Genomic DNA, 21,981 nt, shown 5'->3' on the forward strand with positions numbered 1-21,981 from the left:
AGAAGAAGAGAGGAGGCAGAAGAAAATGTTTTTTTACTAGAAGGAGAAATTGATATTCATGCCATCAGGTTGGAGGCTACCCAGATGGAAAATAATGTGTTGCTCTTCCACCTTGGTGAGTGGCCTCGTCTGGCACAAGAGGAGGCAACAGACCGACGTGTTGGAATGGGAATTGGAATTAAAATGTTTGGCCATCTGGAAGTTTCACTTTCGGCAGGTGGAGTGGAGGTGCTTGGCAAAGCGGTCCTCCCACTTACAACGGGTCTCGCAAATGTAGGGGAGGCCACATCGGGAGCAGTAGACACAATAGACAACCCCAGTAAACTTGCAGGTGTCATGTTGCTTCACCTACAAGGACTAATGGGCCTTGAATGGAAATGAGGGACGAAGTGAATGGCCGCTTGCAGAGATAAATGCCAGGAGGGAGATTAGTGTGAGGGACGGATGGACATGTGAATCATGGAGGGAGCAATCCCTGTGGAAAGCAGAGAGAGGGAGAGTGGTAAAGATATGTTTGGTGGTAAGATCCCTTTGGAGATGGTAGAAGTTGCAGAAGATGATGTGTTGGATGTGGAGGCTCATAGGTTGTAGGCAAGGGTAAGGGGAACTCTATCATTGTTAAAATGGCAGGAAGATGGGGTGAGTGTGGATGTTTGGGGGATGGAGGAGATGTGAGTGAGGGCAGTGTCAATGGTGGAAGAAGGGAAACCTCATTCTGTGAAGAAGGAGGACATCTCTGATGTCCTCGAAAGGAGAGCCTCATCCTTGTACCAGATGTGGTGGAGATGAAGGAAATCTAAAGATTCTGTGACACTTTTCAAAAGTGCTGAACCTCTGGACTTCTCAAGGGGTTTGGAGTCTGGCTCATTAAAATAATTTAAAGTTAAAGTAAATACAATAAAATTTGTGAAAACTATACATAAACAAAGACTGATAAACAACCAGTGTGCCAAAATAAGACAGAAGTGCAAATTGCTTATGTGTGTATGTGTAAGCAGTGAGGGCTTTGTAATGTAAAGTGGAGGAAGATGTATTTTTTGAAAGAATGGGGGATTGAGGGCTGCAGGGATCTGGTACAGAGTAGGAGTTGAGGCCTGTTGTAGATTAGCAGGCTTGAGGGGCCAAAGGGCTTACTCCTGCTGCTATTTTTTTTAATGTTCTGTAAAAGAAATGTGCTGTGTTTGCTGGTGACCATGCACAAGTCATGAAAGGAACAAATATATGGTGTGACAATCAGTGGGCTTCTGTGTCCTGGATGGTCTTGTTGATGGAGTCACATCACACTCATCCAGGCAAGGGGAGAGTACACGACCTGACTTTGCTTTGCAGCTGGTTGAAAGGTTTTGGGGCGCCAAAATGTCACAAGGAAAATTAACCCTCTGTAACCATAATATACAGTTCTGTGCAAAAGTCTTATATAGCTGGGGTACTAAAGACAGTACTGTATTTGTCAACTTGGAGCGGAGAGTGAGTTTGCAAATCTGGTGGGAGCAGACGATGTTGGGAATGGCAAGGTGGAGCACCAGGGAAAGGGTTTGGGACAGGTGGCAGAGAAGGAGTGCTAGGGTGGGGAGTGGCATGGGTGCAGACACACCCAGCCCTGAGACAACAGGCAAGGTCATTTGATTCCAAACAATTGCTAAATTGATCATTACAGAATATCTCTCTGGTGCTTCTTGCTCCCTCCCTTCTCCCTTCCCCTTTTCCCAACCAAAATTCCCTTCTTCCTGCCCTTTTCCCACTCTCAGTCCACAATAGGCACCTGTGTCAGAATCAGGTTTATCATCACTCACATACGTCATGAAATTTGTTTTCTTTTGTTGTGGAAGCAGAACAGTACAATATGCAAAATTACTACAGTACTGCGCAAAAGTCTTAGGTGCCCTAGCTCTCTCTCTCTGTACATACATACATACATATATGTATGGTTGGATCATATTGAGTTTCTAGCGAAATACTGACCTCCAGGAGGTGGGTGGCAGGGGACTTAGTCATAGTAATTGTGCTGCCACCTCACTCTTTTTGGATAGGTCTGTTATCACATCTACCATCAACTTCTAGACTCTTCATTGAGCGGGGCTGCTCCCTTGGCTTGATGGCAGTGGTAGAGCGAGGGATAAGTTACAGTCTGGCAGAGTCCATTTTTACCTTTATTTGTGGTCTGTTTGAGATGAATCCCATTGTGTAATGGTAGCACCATCTTACACAATGGAGGTAATGCTTGGTGAAAATAAATGGAATAACTGTTACATTAGCATGTGGGTAGGTCACTTGTATGAGTTCTTTCGTGGACTGAGGTATGTATGACAGATAGGTGGATGAGAACAAGGTCCATAAGTCAAGTAGGTTAATGATGTTCTTTCGTTTCCACCTGTCATGGACTCAGTCTTACTGTTTACTCAGCCCATTCTTGATGATAGGCATTGAACTTCACCCAGAGTACATTTCTGGACCAAGTAGTCTTCAATGCAGGGGGAGCACTGATTCAGTCAGACAAGAACAGTACGTGGCATTTGGGAGAGTTCCTTGGCTGTGTTTGACAATACAAGACTTCATGGAGTCCATGATCAATTTGAAGAGTTCCATTCCTTTCCAATTGTTTTCCACTGCTGTTGGGACTTATCCAACGAACGATAGAATGCACTCAAGGATTGTGATAGGTGATTCTAGATGTTGACTGAAGGATATAATTCTATGAATAAAATTGTTGCTGGATTACCCGTTAACACTGTCCTGTTAGACAGCTTTTTCATCTTGGAGCTCATTAATGGATATCCATGAGAAGGAATTTGCAAATTGATTGGATTGAGTGACATTTGAATTCAAAGTTCAAAAGTTCAAAGTAAATTTTATTATCAGAGTACACATATGTCGTCACATACAACCCTGAGATTCTTTTTCCTGTGGGCATACTCAGCAAATCTATAGAATAGTAACTATTACAGGATCAATGAAAGATCAGGTAGAGCATAGATGTCAACAAATGCAAATATAAATAAGTAGTAATAAATAACAAGAGCATGAAAGAACAAGGTAAAGAATTCTTAATGTGAGATCACTGGTTGTGGGAACATCTCAGTAGATGAGCGTAGTTATCCTCTTTTGTTCAAGAGCCTGGTGTTTGAGGGGTAGCAACTGTTGTTGAACCTGGTGCTGCGTGTCCTGATGCAGTTGTACCTTCTTCACATGAGTTGATGCTAAGTTGTTCGTATCATTTTATTTTTATTTTGATCAGACATTTTGGTTTAATACCACAGACCTGCTTAGTCATTATGGTTAATAATCGACCGCTTTGTTCTGGGAATCTAATCACTTAGGGGACACAGTCCAAAAAAGGATGGGAGGATTCCTTCCCTGAAGAAAAGTAGTGAACAAGGTAGGTTTTTATAACAGACAAGTAGATTCAAGATCACCACAATTGGCACTAGATTTGATAAAACTTCATGCTTGATTAGTTACCTGAATTCAGATTGCCCAGCAGCTCTCGTGACATTTTAACATAGTCCAGGCTTCTGGTAACTCATTGAACCAATTGATGATTTTTTTTTTCTCTTAAAGACGGTGAGTGCTGTTCCAAAGAATGAGCAAAGTGATATAAATTTATTATAAAAAGTCCTGAGATTCATTTTCTTGTGGGCATACTCAATAAATCCATGGAGTAATAACCATAACAGAATCAATGAAAGACCACACCAATTTGGGAGTTCAACCAGTGTGTGAAAGACAACAAACTGTGCAAATACAAAGAGAAAGAATTAACAATAATAATAAATAAGCAATAAATATTAAGAACATGAGATGAAGAGCCCTTGAAAGAGAGTCCATTGTTTGAGGGAACATTTCAAAGGTGAGTGAAGTTGTTCCCTTTGGATCAAGAGCCTGATGGTTGAGGGGTAGAAACTGTCCCCTGAACCTGGTGGAATGAGTCTTGAGGCTCCTGTACCTCTTCCTGATGGCAGCAACGAGAAGAGAGCATGTCCTGGGTGGCGGGGATCTCTGATGATGGATGCTGCTTCCCTGTGACAGCGCTTCATGTGCTCTATGGTGGGGAAGGCTTTACCCCTGATGGACTGGGCTGCATCCACTCCTTTTTGTAGGATTTTCTGTTCAAGGGTATTGGTGTCTCCATATCAGGCGGTGATGCAGACAGTCAATATACACTTCACTGCACATCTATAGAAGTTTGTTAAAGTTTTAGATGTCATGCCAAATCTTTGCAGACTCCCGAGTAAGCAGAGGCGCTGCCGTAATTTCTTCATAATTGCAGTTTGGTGCTGGGCCCGGGACAGACCCTCTGAAATAATAACACGGAAGAATTTAAAGTTGCTGACTCTCTCCAGCTCTGATCCTTTGATGAGTACTGGCTCATGGAGCTCTGATTGAGCAGTCATTTCAGGAAATGTGGGTAGGTATATGCCTGGGGCGGTGGGGGGGGGAACATAGAGGACTTTGGTCCAAGTGCAGGTTGATGGGACTAGGCAGATTAATAGTTTGGCATAGATGAGATAGGCCAAAGAGTCTGTTTCTTTTCTGTAGTCTTCAGTGACTCTATGCCTCTAAATAGATTGCCTAAAGCTTAATGTGCTACATGTTTTCCCCTGGTTTGTGTGATATTTTGGAGCTTACGTGTTTTGTTTGATTGACATACTACTCCTACTAACAGAGTTGCAATCTCCACAATGTGGTTGTCTGCAGGTGCTGAGCACAGATTATGTGATTATGTATTCTGAGTGCAGAGAGTTCACACAGTTCGTGTTTAATTTTAGGACAGGATGCAGATTCCCATTTGCTTCCTCTGCCTCTTTCCTGACTTCCCCAGTGTTACATGTCTACCTTGCACCATCATTCCCTTAGCTTCATCGAAGCATGTTTGCTAATCGATTTCTTGGCGTTTTATTTTTCAATTGTACCTTCAGAATATTGCTGCAATAGTACTCTTCAGAAGAATGTCTATTCTGAGTCACTTCACTGCTGCTACCATCTCAGACTCTTTCTGCCTTTGGTTCTGTAATTAGAACATAGAACAATGCAGCACAGTATGGGACCTTCTGCCCACAATGTTGCATTGATCTTTTAGTCTACTTGAAGATCACTCGTAACACTTCCCTTCTACACAGCCCAGAACCCTCTTCTTTTTCATCCACATAACTAACCAAAGGACTCTTAAATGTCCCTAATGTATCAGCCTCTACCAGTAGCCCTGGCATCGCAATCCAGCCACCCAGCACTAACTATGTTTAAAAAAAAACAACCAACCAAACAAACATGCCTCAAACATCTCCACTAAACATTCCTCCAGTCACCTTAAAAGGATGCCTTCTGGTATTATCCAATCCCTGGCCTGGACTTGCGGACATCAGGGTTCCAACCTCCAGACGTGCCTACCCAGGAACTTCTACCCTCAGGCTTCGACTGCCAGACTTGCCGATATCTGGACTTTGGCAACCTCTGGATATTGACCCCATGAATCGCCTGTCACAGGACTTTGATCTCCGGGCCCGATCTCCAGACATTCTAGACTTCTGGGCCTTGAACTTCTGACTTCGCCAAACTCTGGGTTTCAACCCCAGGACTTGTCAATCATGGGCAGGACCAGCAAACTGACCACCTCAGACCTCCAAACCTGGGACTTGTTGACCTCGGTAATCATCAGCCCTTGTTCTCAGAAGCTACAGATCTTGACATGCTCCACCCCTGGGGATCACTGGCCTCCAAACTGGGAGCGTTATGTCCTGAACGTTCCCCCTGGATCCTTTCCCCAACTCTACATTCTACTCTCCCATCCCTATCCCTAATCCCTAACTGACCACCAACCTCTCACACTATTCCCAAAAACTCCTCCATACAATCATAAAAAAAACTCTCGATATTCAGTATCTAATATTGATTTTGGTCTTGCTTCCTCTTGATGACATCAAGGAATCCAAGTAGAGTTAGCTTCTATATGGACCGTGGAGAACATTCTGCATATCTGTTTGGTTTTGAGTGGCCACTGCATAGGATTGGAAAAAAACTGCAAAGAGTTGCAATCTTAGCCATTTCCATCCTTGGCGCCAGTCTCCCCAGCATCAAGGATATCTTTAAAAGGTGATGCCTCAAAAAGGCGGTGTCCATCATTAAGGACCCCCATCACCCAGGTAATGCTCTCTTCACATTGCTAACATCAGGAAGGAAGTACAGGAGCCTGAAGACACACACTTAATATTTTAGGAACAGCTTCTTCCCCTCCATCATCAGATTTCTGAACAGATAATGAACCAACCATGGACACTATCTCATTATTTTGGTCTCTTTTTGTACTACTTACTTAATTTGCTTTTATATATTATTGTGCAAAAGTCTCAAGCACATGTAAAAACATTCTGTAAAGTGAAGATGCTTTCAAAAATAATGAATAGTTTCTAAATATCAAAATAATTTACTATAAAGAGCAGTAAACAGTTAAAAAAAAACTAAATCAAATCAATATTTGTCGTGACCATCCTTTGTCTTTAAAACTGAATCAATTCTCTTGGGTACAATATCATGCACTTTTTTAAGAAAGTTGGCTGGTAGGTTGTTCCAAGCATCTTGGAGAACTTGCCATGGTTCATCTTCAGATTTTGGTTGTCTCGTTTGCTTCTGTCTCTCCAGATAATCCCAGACAGTCTCGATGATGTTGAGATCAGGGTTCTGTGGAGGCCATACCATCTGAAATCATATAAAATATCTAGGGTGCTTAGGACTTTTGCACAGTACGATAAACATATATTTATTGTAATTTATAGTTTTATGTATTGCACTGTACTGCTGCTGCAAAGCAACACATTTCATAACATATTTCGGGATTATAAACCTGATTCTGGTTTGGGTGGTAACTTCCTACTGAAAAGGCCGCTGCAACAGTGTATCCAAACTGAAACTTAATGTTGGCCAAACTTTTTTGGTTCCTACCAAAAAGTTGGAGAAACTTCAGTGGGAATATTGTGCACAGTTCTGGTCACCATACTATATGAAGGGTACGATTAAGGTACATAAAGTTCAGAAAAGTATCACAATGATGTTGCTGGGTTGAAGGGCTTGAATTACAAGGATTGCTTTCTCTGGAGTGAAATTGGTGGATGGGTGACCTTATGGACCTTCTTTATTCCTATAGATTTCTACCATTACCCGAGGGGTTCATGGACCCTAGGTTGGGAACCCATGTAATAGAGAGGTGTATAAGATCATGATGGGCACAGTTAATATGGATGGTCTCAGACTTCTTCCCTGAGAGGTTTACAGTGAGAGGGGAAGGATTTGAAACCTAAGAGGCATGTGTATCTCAGAGGGTGATGGGTATATGGAATGAGTTGACAGAGGAAATGGTAGAGATAGGTACCATTACAATATTTAAAAGATAGGTTTGTGGATAGGAAAGGTTCAGAAGGATATGGGCCAAATGTAGGCAAATGGGACTAGCTTATGTGGGAAACAGGATGAATTGGGCCAAATGGTCTGGTTTTGATGTTCTATAACTCTAGGACTCTAATTATGTATCATTCACCAACCCACGCACCTAGCCACCTCAGACTCTGTGGGAGGGTGTTAAAATCTTGCCATTTTGCTCTCTACCCACATCCTGCAAGTGATGGGTGTTTTAGTGAAAACCTCCCATTAAATCAGCAAATTTGGAAACCTTAAGCATAGTACACTGTAATTAGAGAGAGCTTCTATGATGCCAAAATTCCCTGATTCGTATAATTATACCACTACGGCAAGCTAGATTTTTTTCTTCCTGAACTCTAAAGTGTCAGAGGAAAGTAATATATGAACATGTGCTGTTTACAGTATTAACAACATTTTTCACTTGCGACTTTCCAGAAAATTTGTGGAAAATCACACAAATCTATTAAAGGAGCAAGTTAATATTTTGTTAATCAAGTTAATCCCTTCCCACCTATGTTCGTGACACTTCTCACGCTCTTAAACTTTTCGATGATTTTAAGTTCCCTGGCCCCCACCACTTTATTTTCACCATGGATATCCAATCCCTATATACTTCCATCCCCCATCAAGAAGGTCTCAAAGCTCTCCACTTCTTTTTGGATTCCAGACCTATCCAGTTCCCCTCTTCCACCACTCTGCTGCGTCTAGCGAAATTAGTCCTTACTCTTAATAATTTCTCCTTTGGCTCCTCTCACTTCCTCCAAACTAAAGTTGTTGCTATGGGCCTAGCTATGCCTGCCTTTTTGTTGGCTTTGTGGAACAATCTATGTTCCAAACCTATTCTGGTATCTGTCCCATACTTTTCCTTCGCTACATCGACGACTGCATTGGCGCTGCTTCCTGCATGCATGCTGAGCTCGTTGACTTTATTAACTTTGCCTTCAACTTTCACCCTGCCCTCAAGTTTACCTGGTCCATTTCCGACACCTCCCTCCCTTCGCTAGATCTTTCTGTCTCTATCTCTGGAGACAGCTTATCTACTGATGTCTACTGTAAACCTACTGACTCTCACAGCTCTCTGGACTATACCTCTTCTCACCCTGTCTCTTGCAAAAATGCCATCCCTTTCTCGCAATTCCTCCGTCTCCGCCGCATCTGCTCTCAGGATGAGGCTTTTCATTCCAGGACGAGGGAGATGTCCTCCTTTTTTAAAGAAAGGGGCTTCCCTTCCTCCACCATCAACTCCGCTCTCAAACGCATCTCCCCCATTTCACACACATCTGCTCTCACTCCATCCTCCCGCCACCCCACTAGGAATAGGGTTCCCCTTGTCCTCACCTACCACCCCACCAGCCTCCAGGTCCAACATATTATTCTCCGTAACTTCCGCCACCTCCAACGGGATCCCACCACTGAGTATATCTTTCCCTCCCCCCCCATCTGCTTTCCGCAGGGATCGCTCCCTATGCAACTCCCTTGTCCATTCGTACCCGCCATCCCTCCCCACCGATCTCCCTCCTTGCACTTATCCTTGTAAGCGGAACAAGTGCTACACATGCCCTTACACTTCCTCCCTTACCACCATTCAGGGCCCCAGACAGTCCTTCCAGGTGAGGCAACACTTCACCTGTGAGTCGGCTGGGGTGATGTACTGAGTCCGGTGTTTCCAATGTGGCCTTCTATATATTGGCAAGGCCCGACACAGACTGGGAGATCGTTTCGCTGAACACCTACACTCTGTCTGCCAGAGAAAGCAGGATCTCCCAGTGGCCACACATTTTAATTCCACGTCCCATTCCCGTTCTGATATGTCTATCCACAGCCTCCTCTACTGTAAAGATGAAGCCACATTCAGGTTGGAGGAACAACACCTTATATTCCGTCTGGGTAGCCTCCAACCTGATGGCATGAACATCGACTTCTCAAACTTCCGCTAATGCCCCACCTCCCTCTCATACCCCATCCGTTATTTATTTATATACACACATTCTTTTTCTCTCTCTCCTTTTTCTCCCTCTGTCCCTCTCACTATACCCCTTGCCCATTCTCTGGGTTTTTCCTCCCTCCCCCTTTTCTTTTCTCCTTAGCCCTCCTGTCCCATGATCTTCTCATATCCCTTTTGCCAATCACCTGTCCAGCTCTTGGCTCCATCCCTCCCCCTCCTGTCTTCTCCTATCATTTTGGATCTCCCCCTCCCCCTCCCACTTTCAAATCTCTTACTAGTTCTTCTTTCAGTTAGTCCTGATGAAGGGTCTCGGCCCAAAACATCGACTGTACCTCTTCCTAGAGATGCTGCCTGGCCTGCTGCGTTCACCAGCAACTTTGATGTTTGTGGCTTGAATTTCCAGCATCTGCAGATTTCCTCGTGTTTGAGTTAATATTTTGAATGCATTGGACCACAATGATTGATAATTGAGACCACTACTGCTAGCATTAACCTGTTTTTGCTTTGAATATCCACCACTGATATATGGAGTCAGAGTTGTACAGCAGGCCTTTTGGCTCACAGAATCGAAGCTGACCATCATGCCTATCTTTAATAATCTGTGTCTAGACACCTTGTAAACTATTGTTGTTCTTGCTTCCTCTTCTCGCAGCGCATCAAGTAGGTTAAAAGGTTGGCACAACATAGTGTGCCAAATGGCCTTTACTGTGCTATACTGTTCTATGTTCAATGTTCTAGTACAGATACCAGCTGCTCTTTGTTTGGGGGAAAATACTTTTCAGATCCCTTTAAACCTCATCCCACTTACTTCAGATTTATGCTCTCTTGGTTTAGTCACCACGGCCATGACTGTCATTCTGGCTCTCTATTTGATTTTCTTCTTCTTCTTATTGGACCCTTAGCTCTCAGTAGCATTTTGGTCATTGATCTCCTGTGTCTCCATTGTCCAAAGTCAATGGTATAGTTGGAGTTTGTGAATGTTTCTGCAGTCCATTTTATCCACTGTACAGGGGATTGGCCTGTACAGCTTCACCAGAGTCCAGTTGGCCAGCCTTACATTTTCACCTCTTATGACGGGTATGTAGAGCTGGACTTTGAGATGTTTATACAATATTATGCTTTTCATAATTTTACACTCCTCCACAATGTCTCCTCTGAGCCTTCTTTACTCCAGGAGAAATAGACACAGTCTATCTAATTGCCACATAAAACTCATGTCCTCCAATCCAGGCAGCATACCAGTGAATCTTTCCTGCATCCTTTCTAGCTTAGTTACATCTTTCCTGTATAAAATGGCAATCAGAACTGCACACTTGCCATATGACTTATCATCTGTCTACCTATGTTGCTGCTTTTAGGGATCTACAGTATGCATGTTCCAAGATGTTTCTACTGAACAACATTCTCAAGCACCCTGCAATTCATTGTAGATCTCCTGTACTAGCTTAATTTCCCAAAATGCATCCTGTTGTAGTTGTCTGAGTTAACCTGCATCAGCCATTGTCTTGCCTACTTTTCCAGTTAATCTGTATCCTGCTGTATCAGAGAACCTTCTTCACTGTCCACTATATGACCTATTTTGGTGTCATCTGCATACTTAGTAGCCATACAACTACATTCTCATCCCAATCATTAACATATACGACAGAGAACTAGTGCCAATCCTTGCGGCACACCACTGGTCACAGATCATCAATCTCTAAACAACCACCACTGTCTACCTCCTACCACTGAGCAAATGGTGTAGCCAATTGGCCAACTCAGCCTTGATCCCATGTGATATTGCCCAAGGTCTTAGTAAGGGTCTTGGGGAAGGTTTAATTGATGCAGTTTGTGGATTGGACTCTGCAATTCATGTTATATGTGTTTTTGATTACTCCTTTTTTTATTGCCATTTTGTGCAATTTTGATCAGGATGGACTGGCTCTGTGGGCAATGAATGACAGCGCTAAATTGAACTGAACATTCCTAGATTGTTTCAATGTGGTTTGATGTTTAATATTCTATGTTTTTTCGCTTGTTTTTTTCTGCTGTTGGCATTGCTTTTTTTTTGCGTGTTGGGTGTTTGATGTTTTCTTTGAACGGGTTCCATGATGTTTTTGTTTCATGGCTGTCTGTCTGTTTGGAGGTCGAATTTCAGGGTTGTATACTGCATTCATGTTCTGGTATTAAATGTATTTTGAATCTTTAAAATCCTATTTTAATCTGTCTGGACCTGTTAGAATTTTATAATTTACTGTGAGATCTTTTCTCATTCTTCTGAATTCCAGTAAATATCGGCATGACTGCTGTGTCAGCCTTCCTATCCCAGAAATTAGTCCAGTTAAGCTTTACTGCATTGTCTCCTTCCTCAAAGGCTGAAACTATATACAGAACTCCAGATGGAATCTGCCAGAGTCTGTACAGCTGCAGCAAGCTATCCCTGCTCCTGTACTCCAACCATCTTACAATGAAACATACACCTTTCTGACAGCTTTCTGTATCCAATTACTTGACTTCTAACTTGTTGCATCTAAATGCCTGCTGTTGGGATGGCATGGGGCAACCAAATGAGTTTCTTAAGCAACAAGCAATCTGCTGGAGGAATTCAGTGGGTTGAGCAGCATCCAGGGGCAGGGTGGTGGAAGGGGTGAAGGAATTGTTGACATCTCGGGTTTAAGCCTCCAGCATCTGCAGTCTCTTGTGTCTCCAGTTATGTTTCCTATTTCTGATATTTGTTCAGGTGATCATAATGCACATCAGTGACTCTAAACACGATTGCCTTTGAGTATTTTGTTCTCACTATCTCTTTCTTACAGTTGAGGATCATATATGAATAAAGACCATGTTGCTGACATATGATAAGACATAACCGTTTGTGTGGGATTTTTTTACCATGACATTAACTGGTATTTTTTTTAGATTATGAGGACACTCAGTCTCGTTTAATGTCATTTAGAAATGCATGCATTAAGAAAGGATACAATGTTCCTCCAGAGTGATGTCACAAAAAAAAAGGACAAACCAAAGACTAACACTGACAAGAGCATATAATTCTAACATATAGTTACATAATTACAGAAGGGAAGTGAAAACTGCTAGAGTTTGTAAACATGTAACCACAACAGTAACTGTTCAATATAAGTGGATCATGCACCTTGCAACCCGTGTTCTTTTGAATTTGTTCAGTTACAATACAGAAGTTGTAATTAAACGACTTGAAGATGAACCATTCCTTATATCAATGTTTGTTCTTTGTCTCCATGGTTTTCCATATGATGGAATGAATCTATAGGTCATCCTTTTTAACTAGTGTGGCAACTGTGAGGGATCTGTGGAGGTGGACCCCTAGATCCCCTTGTTCTTCCACAGTGCTAAAAAACTTGCCATTAACCTTGTACCCTGCCCTCAAATCCAACTTTCCAAAAGGTATCATTTCATACTTTTCTGGATTGATTTCCATCTGCCATCTTTTAGCTCAGCTCTGTATCCTGTTAATGTTCTATTGTAATGTACAATCTTCTGCATTATCTACAACATCTCTAATCTTCATGTCATCTGCAAAATTATTAACCCACCCTTCTACTGCCTTGTCTAAGTCAATTACAACAAGCAGCTCAAGTCCCAGAACAGATCCTTATGGAACACCACTAGTCACGAGCCTTCAGATATTGACTAAGAAATTTCAAGTTTGAAGACTCGTGGGTTGTGGGTCTGACTACATATTTTCTAAATGAAGGGTGGCTTTTCTGAGACCATTACCTGTGACTGAAATGGAATGGATACTGTTTAAAGCACACTCATACATTTAATGAATGAATTTAAAAACCTCCAAAGATTTTCTTTGGACTAGAGCTTTAGTAATGTGCTGAATATCAAAGAAACAAATCAAACAAAAAAATAGGCTATTACGTCTTTTTGAGCTTGTTCTATTTTCTGGCAATCAACCAGAGCAGTACTAAACTGGAGGTAACACACACAAAATGCTGGTGGAATGCAGCAGGTCAGGCAGCATCTATAGGAAGAAGTACAGTCGACGTTTCGGGCTGAGAGGAGGTGCTAAGTTTCAATTGATGTTAAAGTAATGCCTTATTCACCCCCTCAAGTTTCAATGTCACCATTTGCAGATCTGCAAGGAGTTCTCTCCAAAGTTTAAAACAATTAATAACATAATAAGAAGTATTATCTGCCTATCATGTTGTTGTTTGCATTCAAGTCAGCATTCATGTTTCCTTTAGCACAAGATTGAAAGTACTCACTGGGTTTTAAATTTAGCTTATTTCAATGTCCTGAGGCTGTGAAAGAGCAAAATAACCCTGAGACCCTTTTGTTTTTAATGTGGCTGATTGAAGCAACTATTTGATCAATTTGTCTATATTCTGTGGATGTGGTGAATGATCTGAATTATAGTGAAGTGCCATAGGCATCACTTTACAAATACATTGGGACTGCACAACGTTTAGGGCAGCATTTTTAACCTTGGTGCAATTGTACATTGATTCAATAGCAAAACTCTGTGCATTGGAAGTGGCTGGAATGTAAGTACGGTCCTTACTGATAAGACCATAAGACAAAGGAGCAGAATTGTGGCATTTGGCCCATCGAGTCTGCTCCTCCATTCCATCATGACTGATTTATTATCCCTCTTAACCCTATTGTTATCCCTTCTCCCCATAACCTTTGGTACCCTTATTAATCAAGAACCGATCAACCTCTACTTTAAATATACCCAATGACTTGGCCTCCACAGCTGTCTGTGGGAATGAATTCCAAAGAATGAATTCACCACCCTCTGGCTAAAGTAATTCCTCTTCATCTCTGTTACAAAATTATGAGGGATATAGACAAGGTAAATGCAAGCAGACTTTTTCCACTGAGGTTGGGTGAAACTAGAACTGGAGGTCATGGGTTAAAGGTGAAAGGTGAAATGTCTGAGTGGAACATGAGGTAGAACTTCTTCAATCAGTGTGGATGAGCTGCCAGCGTAAGTGGTGGATGCCAGTTTAATTTCAATATTTAAGAGAAATTTGGATACGTCCATGGATGGGATGAGTATGGAGGGATATGGTCCCATTGCAGATCAATGGACTAGGTGGATTAATAGTTTGGCACAGGCTAAATGGGCCTGATAAGGCCACTCTCAGTGTGGAGGAGCAACACCTTGTATTCCATCTGGGTAGCCTCCAACCTGATGGCATGAACATCGATTTCTCCTTCTAGTAATTTTTCCCATCCTCCTTCCTTCTTTTTCTATTCCCCACTCTGGCCTCTTACTTCTTCTCAACTGCCTATCACCTCCCCCACTACCCCTCCTTCTTCCCTTTCTCCCATGGTCCACTCTCCTCTCCTATCAGATTCCTTCCTCTCCAGTCCTTTACCTTTCCCACCCACCTGGCTTCACCTATCACCTTCTAACTATCATCCTTCCCCTCCCCCACCTTTTTATTCTGCTATCTCCCCCCCACTTCCTTTCCAGTCCTGAAGAAGAGCCTTGACCTGAGATGTCGACTGTTTATTCATTCCCATAGATGCTGCCTGACCTGCCAAGTTCCTCGAGCATTTTGTGTGTGTCGCTAGTAATTTTATTGTTTCAATTGACATGATGAGTAAATTGAGAAAGTACGGTATTCTCATTATCCAAAAGCCAATCCTAGAAGTACTGACTGCCCATTTCGCCGCTGGCTTTTAGGGCAGCAGTGAAGGTCCCCCATCCCTGGTGGTGTTCAGGGCTTCCTTCATCATGTCAGTAGCTTCTTCTTGGTTTCACTACTGTCAGTCATGCAAGTCCCAGGTGGAGACTCAGGAATACTCTCGCACCCAGATGTAAAAGGATTATTCATTGCTGTTTCGGTAACAATTTTGTTTTACCAGTCAGGATTGTTAGCCCTGAGCTGAACCTCTGAACCCTGAAGAAAATTCCACGAGCGCATTCCACTTTATTTAATTAATATTGTAAATTACTAACACAGAGTGGACAATTCTGAATCATTGCTTGCTGTCAACAATGTGGAAATAAAGGAATCAATAACTTATAACTTGTTATAAGACAATGGCAGATTAAGACCCAATCTCATTACTGTGGTTTTGCAGTCACATTAGATAAACTTAACAGATATATTTGTATAGGTGGAATTGTATTTATAAGTATCATGTTTCATAAAGAGTTAGGATTTTTTTCTAAACTGTGACTTCTGTACTTATTGGCCATTATGCTGCTGGAATTTAGGGTAGCAATGATGGTCGTCCATCCCTGTCTGTCCTTGGCCATACTGTTACACACAGATATAGAAGGATTCTCTATTGCTGTTCCTGTAACAATTTATTTTGACCATTCAGGGTTGTTAGCCCTGAGATGAACCCCCCGAAATTGGAGGACCAGTGGACTACTCTTAGTCTGGCCTTTGCCATGTCTGGCATGAGTGACCCTACCAAAAGCCAAAGCATAAAGCCCTGACCACAACCAACACAGCTCCCTGGATCATTGATGCATGCAAGTCTCCAAACCATGACAAGGTTGTGGTCCTCTTGGAGATGTGACTTCTGTAGGGGCTCAAAAACCAATCCTTTGTGGAAGTTTTCACCGGGGCATGGTGGGTGGGGTTGAACAAATGATGTAAAATCAACAAGTAATTGAAAGCTCGATGACGTATTTTGAGTCAAGAAATTCGTTCAACATTATATAAGGTACAGGGAATAGAGAGTGTTGATGGGCTCCCTGGCATCTGTCTGAATCTGTTTGTAACCTTGGTGTTGTGTTTGACCAGAGACAAGTTTTGAACCGGACAAACAAAATATCACACATAGTCACTCTTTGGCCCAATATGCCCATGGCAACAAAGATGCCAATCAACTTGGGCTCCCTAATTTCATCTTTGTGGCATTTCTCAACTCCACCCTTGCCTCAGCGGAAAGCCATACCTATGCCTTTGTTACCTTTATTGACTATTCCAGCACATTTTTGCCCAGGTTCCCTTCTTCTACTCATGACAAATTAAAGGACATCCAAAACTTTTCTCACTGCTGCCATCAGATAGCAGGTACAAGAGCCACAGGACTCACACCACCAAGTTCAAGAACAGTTACTACCCCTGAGCCATCAGGCTCTTGAACAAAAGGGGATAACTTCCCACAACCAATTATCTCACTTTAAGGACTCTTTATCTCATTATACCATGTTCTTGTTATTTATTGCTTTTTAATTATATTTGCACAGTTTGTTGTATTCTGCACTCTGGTTGATCTTTCATTGATTCTGTTATAGTTCCTATTCTATAGAGTTGCTGAGTATGCCCACAGGGAAATTAATCTCAGGCACACACAAAATACTCTGTAGATGCTGGGGTCAAAGCAACATGCACAACACGCTGGAGGTCGGGCAGCATCCGTGGAAATGAACAGTCAACGTTTCCGGCCAAGACCCTTCATTTCCATGGATGCTGCCTGACCTGCTGAATTAATCTCAGGGCTGTATATAGTGACATATACGTACTTTGATAATAACATTTACTTTGAAGTTTGAATTCAGCTGCCCTTGTCCTACTTCCAGTTTGCCCATTACCTCTATGCATTCTTAATCATGCCTCAATTTTAAAATCCTCAATACTCCCCTCCTTTACCCTTTAGTCATTCATGCCCACTATATTTCTCCAGTTGTAGAGCATTTGAACATCCTGGGATTTAATTGCCCTATGAATGGCCAGAAGTCTTCAGCTCTGAAATTTCATCCAAAACCACTTCTCTCTTCATCTACTGAAAGAAAGCTTTCTCTTTAACAAAGAATTGGGTATTTCCTTGCATGACCCTTGTAGCGGTTGCCTGACAACAAATGAAGATGGCTCAGAGATTAAGCACAGGGGCTGGTACAGTATGATGCGTTATCCAAAATAGTGAAGTTCCAAAGTTCAGAGGAGTATGTTCGATCTTTTATTAAGAAATCAGCAAAAACGAACTATCTTGTAATGATAAAAAAACTGATGAAATAAGCAGTAGTGTTAGCAATCTTAGCACATTAGAGAAATTAATGTTGTTCAGTGGTCAACAAAAAAATTTCATCCCCGGCCTCCTCCCTGGCTCGAACCAGATTAAACTGAATTTAGACAAAGCTTGAATACGTAACTATGCTTATTCTCTTCTACCACGCCCAACCCATGTGACAAATTATCCATAATAAATGTGCAGTAGAGACTGACAGAAAAAGATACTTGGCTGCTACAGATTTTGTTGGATTAGATTTCTTTGAAAGCCTTCCAGTCTTTTCCCATGTAAATTGAAGTTGATGTTGACTAGGAAATAAAACGATAATGTATTTTAATGTAAGAGGGCAGGAATTGTTTTGGTTTCAAAGGATTTATGCAAATCAATGCCCTCATTCTGTAGAAATTGAACTACCTCAAAAAACATCTATGATCTCACCCATCTATGCTATATGTCGTTGGAGGTATTACTTAAGTCTTGTCTTCCTCTGGGAAATAAGACACCAGGATGAAGTGAGCTTTTCTTCTGCAGACTACACAAATTTATGCTGCTTTCTGTAAAAGAATACATAAAAATTAAATATTTTATTCACGATAGAAACTTCTCAGGAACAATATGTGGTTTGATGTAACACTCCTCTCCCCAGTTTGTGCAGAGAGCAAAAAATAAAGTGGATGGAGAAATGTACAGTATATATTTAAAGAAACAATTTTGCCTTCAGTTGAAGTAAGTGGATCATCAAAAAAAGACAAGTCTTTGCACAGTGGGTTGCAGTAAGATTATATAGCAAGCTCATGTAGGCTCAATATATTGCCATAGCAACATTATTGGTGTAATTATCAAAAGAGGAACTGAAAAAGTCAATATATCCTCATTTGTGTATGCAATAGGTATTTTAATTGTCAACTACCCAATTTATTTTTCTTTTCCTTGTTCTCTGTATTTAACATTAACGGGGCACGAATTAGGCTTTGTAGTTTCAGATTCTTGTAATGACTGAATTCAGTGAAATGGATCACTATTTTGGCTTTCAGATATATAGTGAAACTCTTCCTAAAAACAACAAAATACCGTTCTTGTATAGTTGTGACAGGCATTTTGTTACATAATAAGATGGATACTTATTTTGTTCTCTCAGAAGGATAGAAGACCAAAAGGTCAAACTTAAATGCCCATCCCTAATCCTTGAAGGGACTGATGAATTCCAAATCAGGCATCTCATGGGAGTGAAGTGTCTAAAATGTTGCTGGGGGTTTAGTCACATGAAGGAGAGACTAGATAATGATAATGTATTTCCTTCCCTAAAGGACATGAGCAAACAAGATTTGTTTCATGATCATGTGTTGGTTTTTATTTCTTTAACGTTAATAGTTTAGATTTCCCCAGCTGCCATAGTTGGTTTTGAATTGTGTCTCCTGAGCTTCTGTTCAAGCCTCTTGACTTATTAACTTAGCCATGAACCACCATTGCCAATCCAGGAAACAGTATAGACCAGAATAGTAGATTTTCAAATTCTTCAACAATTAACTCCACTTAGTATAGTGCATGGAGCCTGAATTTGATGTATTAGCATTTTCAGCAGAGACATTTGAGTATAACTCCTTAAGTACAGCACTAGAATTACAAACAAGAGCACAAAAATCCTCTACAGTCGCCAGCATCTGATACTTCTGATGAAGGAAATCTGTTACATGGCATCTGTGCATTTTCTGATTTATCTTAAAGAGGAATACTGATGGCATTATCATATTAGAACTCAATTAGAATGGAAGACCTCCACAGGTCTTCAAACCCAAGAGAGATGTCTTGAGGACACAGCTTATTTAGAGGCAATGTGATCAAACTAACCTGAAGATATTTAGGAACAATAAAGAGGATGAACAAGTGGCTGAGGAACTGGTGCAGGGAGCAGGGTTTCAGATTTCAGGATAATTGGGACCTCTTCTGGGGCAGGTGGGACCTGTACAAGAGAGACGGGTTACACTTGAACTACAGGGGGACCAATATCCTTTCAGGGAGGTTTGTTAATGCTATTGGGGGGGCTTTAAACTAGATTTGCAGGGAGTTGGGAACCAAAGTGCCAGAGCTGACAGTGTGGCTGGGGTGAAAATAAATGATGTTAAAAGTTCAAGCAAATCCGCTAATAGAAAGGTTGTGAGTGTTGGTAAAAATCTTCTGAGGTGTATATATTTCAATGCTAGGAGTATTGCAGGGGAGGCGGATGAGTTGAGGGCGTGATTGACACGTGGAATTATGACGTTGTAGCAATTAGTGAAACTTGGCTACGGGAGGGGCAGGACTGGCAGCTTAATATTCCAGGGTTCCGATGTTTCAGATGTGATCGAGGCAGAGGAATGAAAGGTGGGGGAGTGGCATTGCTTGTTAGGGAAAATATTACAGCAGTGCTCAGGCAGGACAGATTAGAGGGCTTGTCTACTGAGTCCTTGTGGGTGGAGCTGAGAAACAGGAAAGGTATGGCCACATTAGTGGGATTGTATTACAGACCACCCAATAGTCAACGAGACTTGGAAGAGCAAATCTGCAGAGAGATAGCAGGCAACTGCAGGAAACATAAAGTTGTGGTGGTAGGGGATTTTAATTTTCCATATATTGATTGGGTCTCCCATACTGTTAGGGGTCTAGATGGTTTAGAGTTTGTAAAATGTGTTCAGGAAAGTTTTCTAAATCAATATATAGAGGGACCAACTAGAGGGGATGCAATATTGGATCTCCTGTTAGGAAACAAGTTAGGACAAGTGACAGAAGTCTGTGTAGGGGAGCACTTTGGTTCCAGTGATCATAACACCATTAGTTTCAACTTGATCATGGACAAGGATAGATCTGGTCCTAGGGTTGAGGTTCTTAACTGGAAGAAGGCCTAATTTGAAGAAATGAGAAAGGATCTAAAAAGAGTGGATTGGGACAGGTTGTTCTCTGGCATGGATGTGATCGGTAGGTGGGAAGCCTTCAAGGCAGAAATTTTGAGAGTGCAGAATTTGTATGTTCCTGTCAGGATTAAAGGCAAGGTGAATAGGAATAAGGAACCTTGGTTCTTAAGGGATATTGCAACTCTGATAAAGAAGAAGAGGGAGTTGTATGACGTGTATAGGACGCAGGGAGTAAATAAGGTGCTTGAGGAGTAAAAGAAGTGCAAGAAAATACTTAAGAAAGAAATCAGGAGGGCTAAAAGACATGAGGTTGCCTTGACAGTCAAAGTGAAGGATAATCCAAAGAGCTTTTAAAGGTATATTAAGAGCAAAAGGATTGTAAGGGATAAAATTGGTCCTCTTGAAGATCAGTGTGGTCGGCTATGTGCAGAACCAAAGGAAATGGGGGAGATCTTAAATAGGTTTTTTGCATCTGTATTTACTAAGGAAACTGGCATGAAGTCTATGGAATTAAGGGAAACAAGTAGTGAGATCATGGAAACTGTACAGATCGAAAAGGAGGAGGTCCTTGCTGTCTTGAGGAAAATTAAAGTGGATAAATCCCCGGGACCTGACAGGGTGTTCCCTCGGACCTTGAAGGAGACTAGTGTTGAAATTGCAGGGGCCCTGGCTGAAATATTTAAAATGTCGCTGTCTACAGGTGAGGTGCTGGAGGATTGGAGAGTGGCTCATGTTGTTCTGTTGTTTAAAAAAGAATCGAAAAGTAATCCGGGAAATTATAGGCCAGTAAGTTTAACATCGGTAGTAGGTAAGAAACTGGAGAGAGTACTAAGAGACAGAATCTACAAGCATTTGGATAGACAGGGACTTATTAGGGAGAGTCAACATGGCTTTGTGTGTGGCAGGTCATGTTTGACCAATCTATTGGAGTTTTTCGAGGAGGTTACCAGGAAAGTGGATGAAGGGAAGGCAGTGGATATTGTCTACATGGACTTCAGTAAGGCCTTTGACAAGGTCCCGCATGGGAGGTTAGTTAGGAAAATTCAGTCGCTAGGTATACATGGAGAGGTGGTAAATTGGATTATACATTGGCTCGATGGAAGAAGCCAGAGAGTGGTGGTAGAGAATTGCTTCTCTGAGTGGAGGCCTGTGACTAGTGGTGTGCCACAGGGATCAGTGCTGGGTCCATTGTTATTTTTCATCTATATCAATGATCTGGATGATAATGTGGTAAATTGGATCAGCAAGTTTGCTGATGATACAAAGATTGGAGGTGTAGTAGACAGTGAGGAAGGTTTTCAGAGCCTGCAGAGGGACTTGGACCAGCTGGAAAAATGGGCTGAAAAATGGCAGATGGAGTTTAATACTGACAAGTGTGAGGTATTGCACGTTGGAAGGACAAACCAACGTAGAATATACAGGGTTAATGGTAAGGCACTGAGGAGTGCAGTGGAACAGAGGGATCTGGGAATACAGATACAAAGTTCCCTAAAAGTGGCGTCACAGGTAGATAGGGTCGTAAAGAGAGCTTTTGGTACATTGGCCTTTATTAATCGAAGTATTGAGTATAAGAGCTGGAATGTTATGATGAGGTTGTATCAGGCATTGGTGAGGCCGAATCTGGAGTATTGTGTTCAGTTTTGGTCACCAAATTACAGGAAGGATATAAATAAGGTTGAAAGAGTGCAGAGAAGGTTTACAAGGATGTTGCCGGGACTTGAAAAACTCAGTTACAGAGAAAGGTTGAATAGGTTAGGACTTTATTCCCTGGAGCGTAGAAGAATGAGG

General features: G+C 41.8%; 1 protein-coding gene and 1 long non-coding RNA gene across 6 annotated transcripts in view; one reads left to right on the plus strand and one right to left on the minus strand.

The window, feature by feature from the left end:
• LOC134355426 (AMP deaminase 2-like) overlaps positions 1 to 21,981 on the plus strand; it is a 170,112-nt gene that overhangs the window by 15,416 nt on the left and 132,715 nt on the right. The gene's annotated exons all lie outside the window — the stretch shown is intronic.
• The window catches only part of LOC134355427 (uncharacterized), a 27,779-nt gene continuing 5,798 nt past the window's right edge, over positions 1 to 21,981 (minus strand). The window contains exons 1-3 of one of the 2 annotated variants that reach the window (XR_010020069.1): positions 17,744 to 19,249; positions 3,460 to 6,690; positions 1 to 3,354 (exon numbers count right to left, since the gene is read on the minus strand). This is a non-coding gene — a long non-coding RNA (uncharacterized LOC134355427). Of the gene's footprint in view, positions 6,691 to 17,743; positions 19,250 to 21,981 lie in introns of those variants that run through there. The other variant, XR_010020068.1, reaches the window with a different exon arrangement.

Source organism: Mobula hypostoma, chromosome 13 (genome assembly GCF_963921235.1).
Source record: "Mobula hypostoma chromosome 13, sMobHyp1.1, whole genome shotgun sequence".
NCBI classification, from domain to species: domain Eukaryota; kingdom Metazoa; phylum Chordata; class Chondrichthyes; order Myliobatiformes; family Myliobatidae; genus Mobula; species Mobula hypostoma.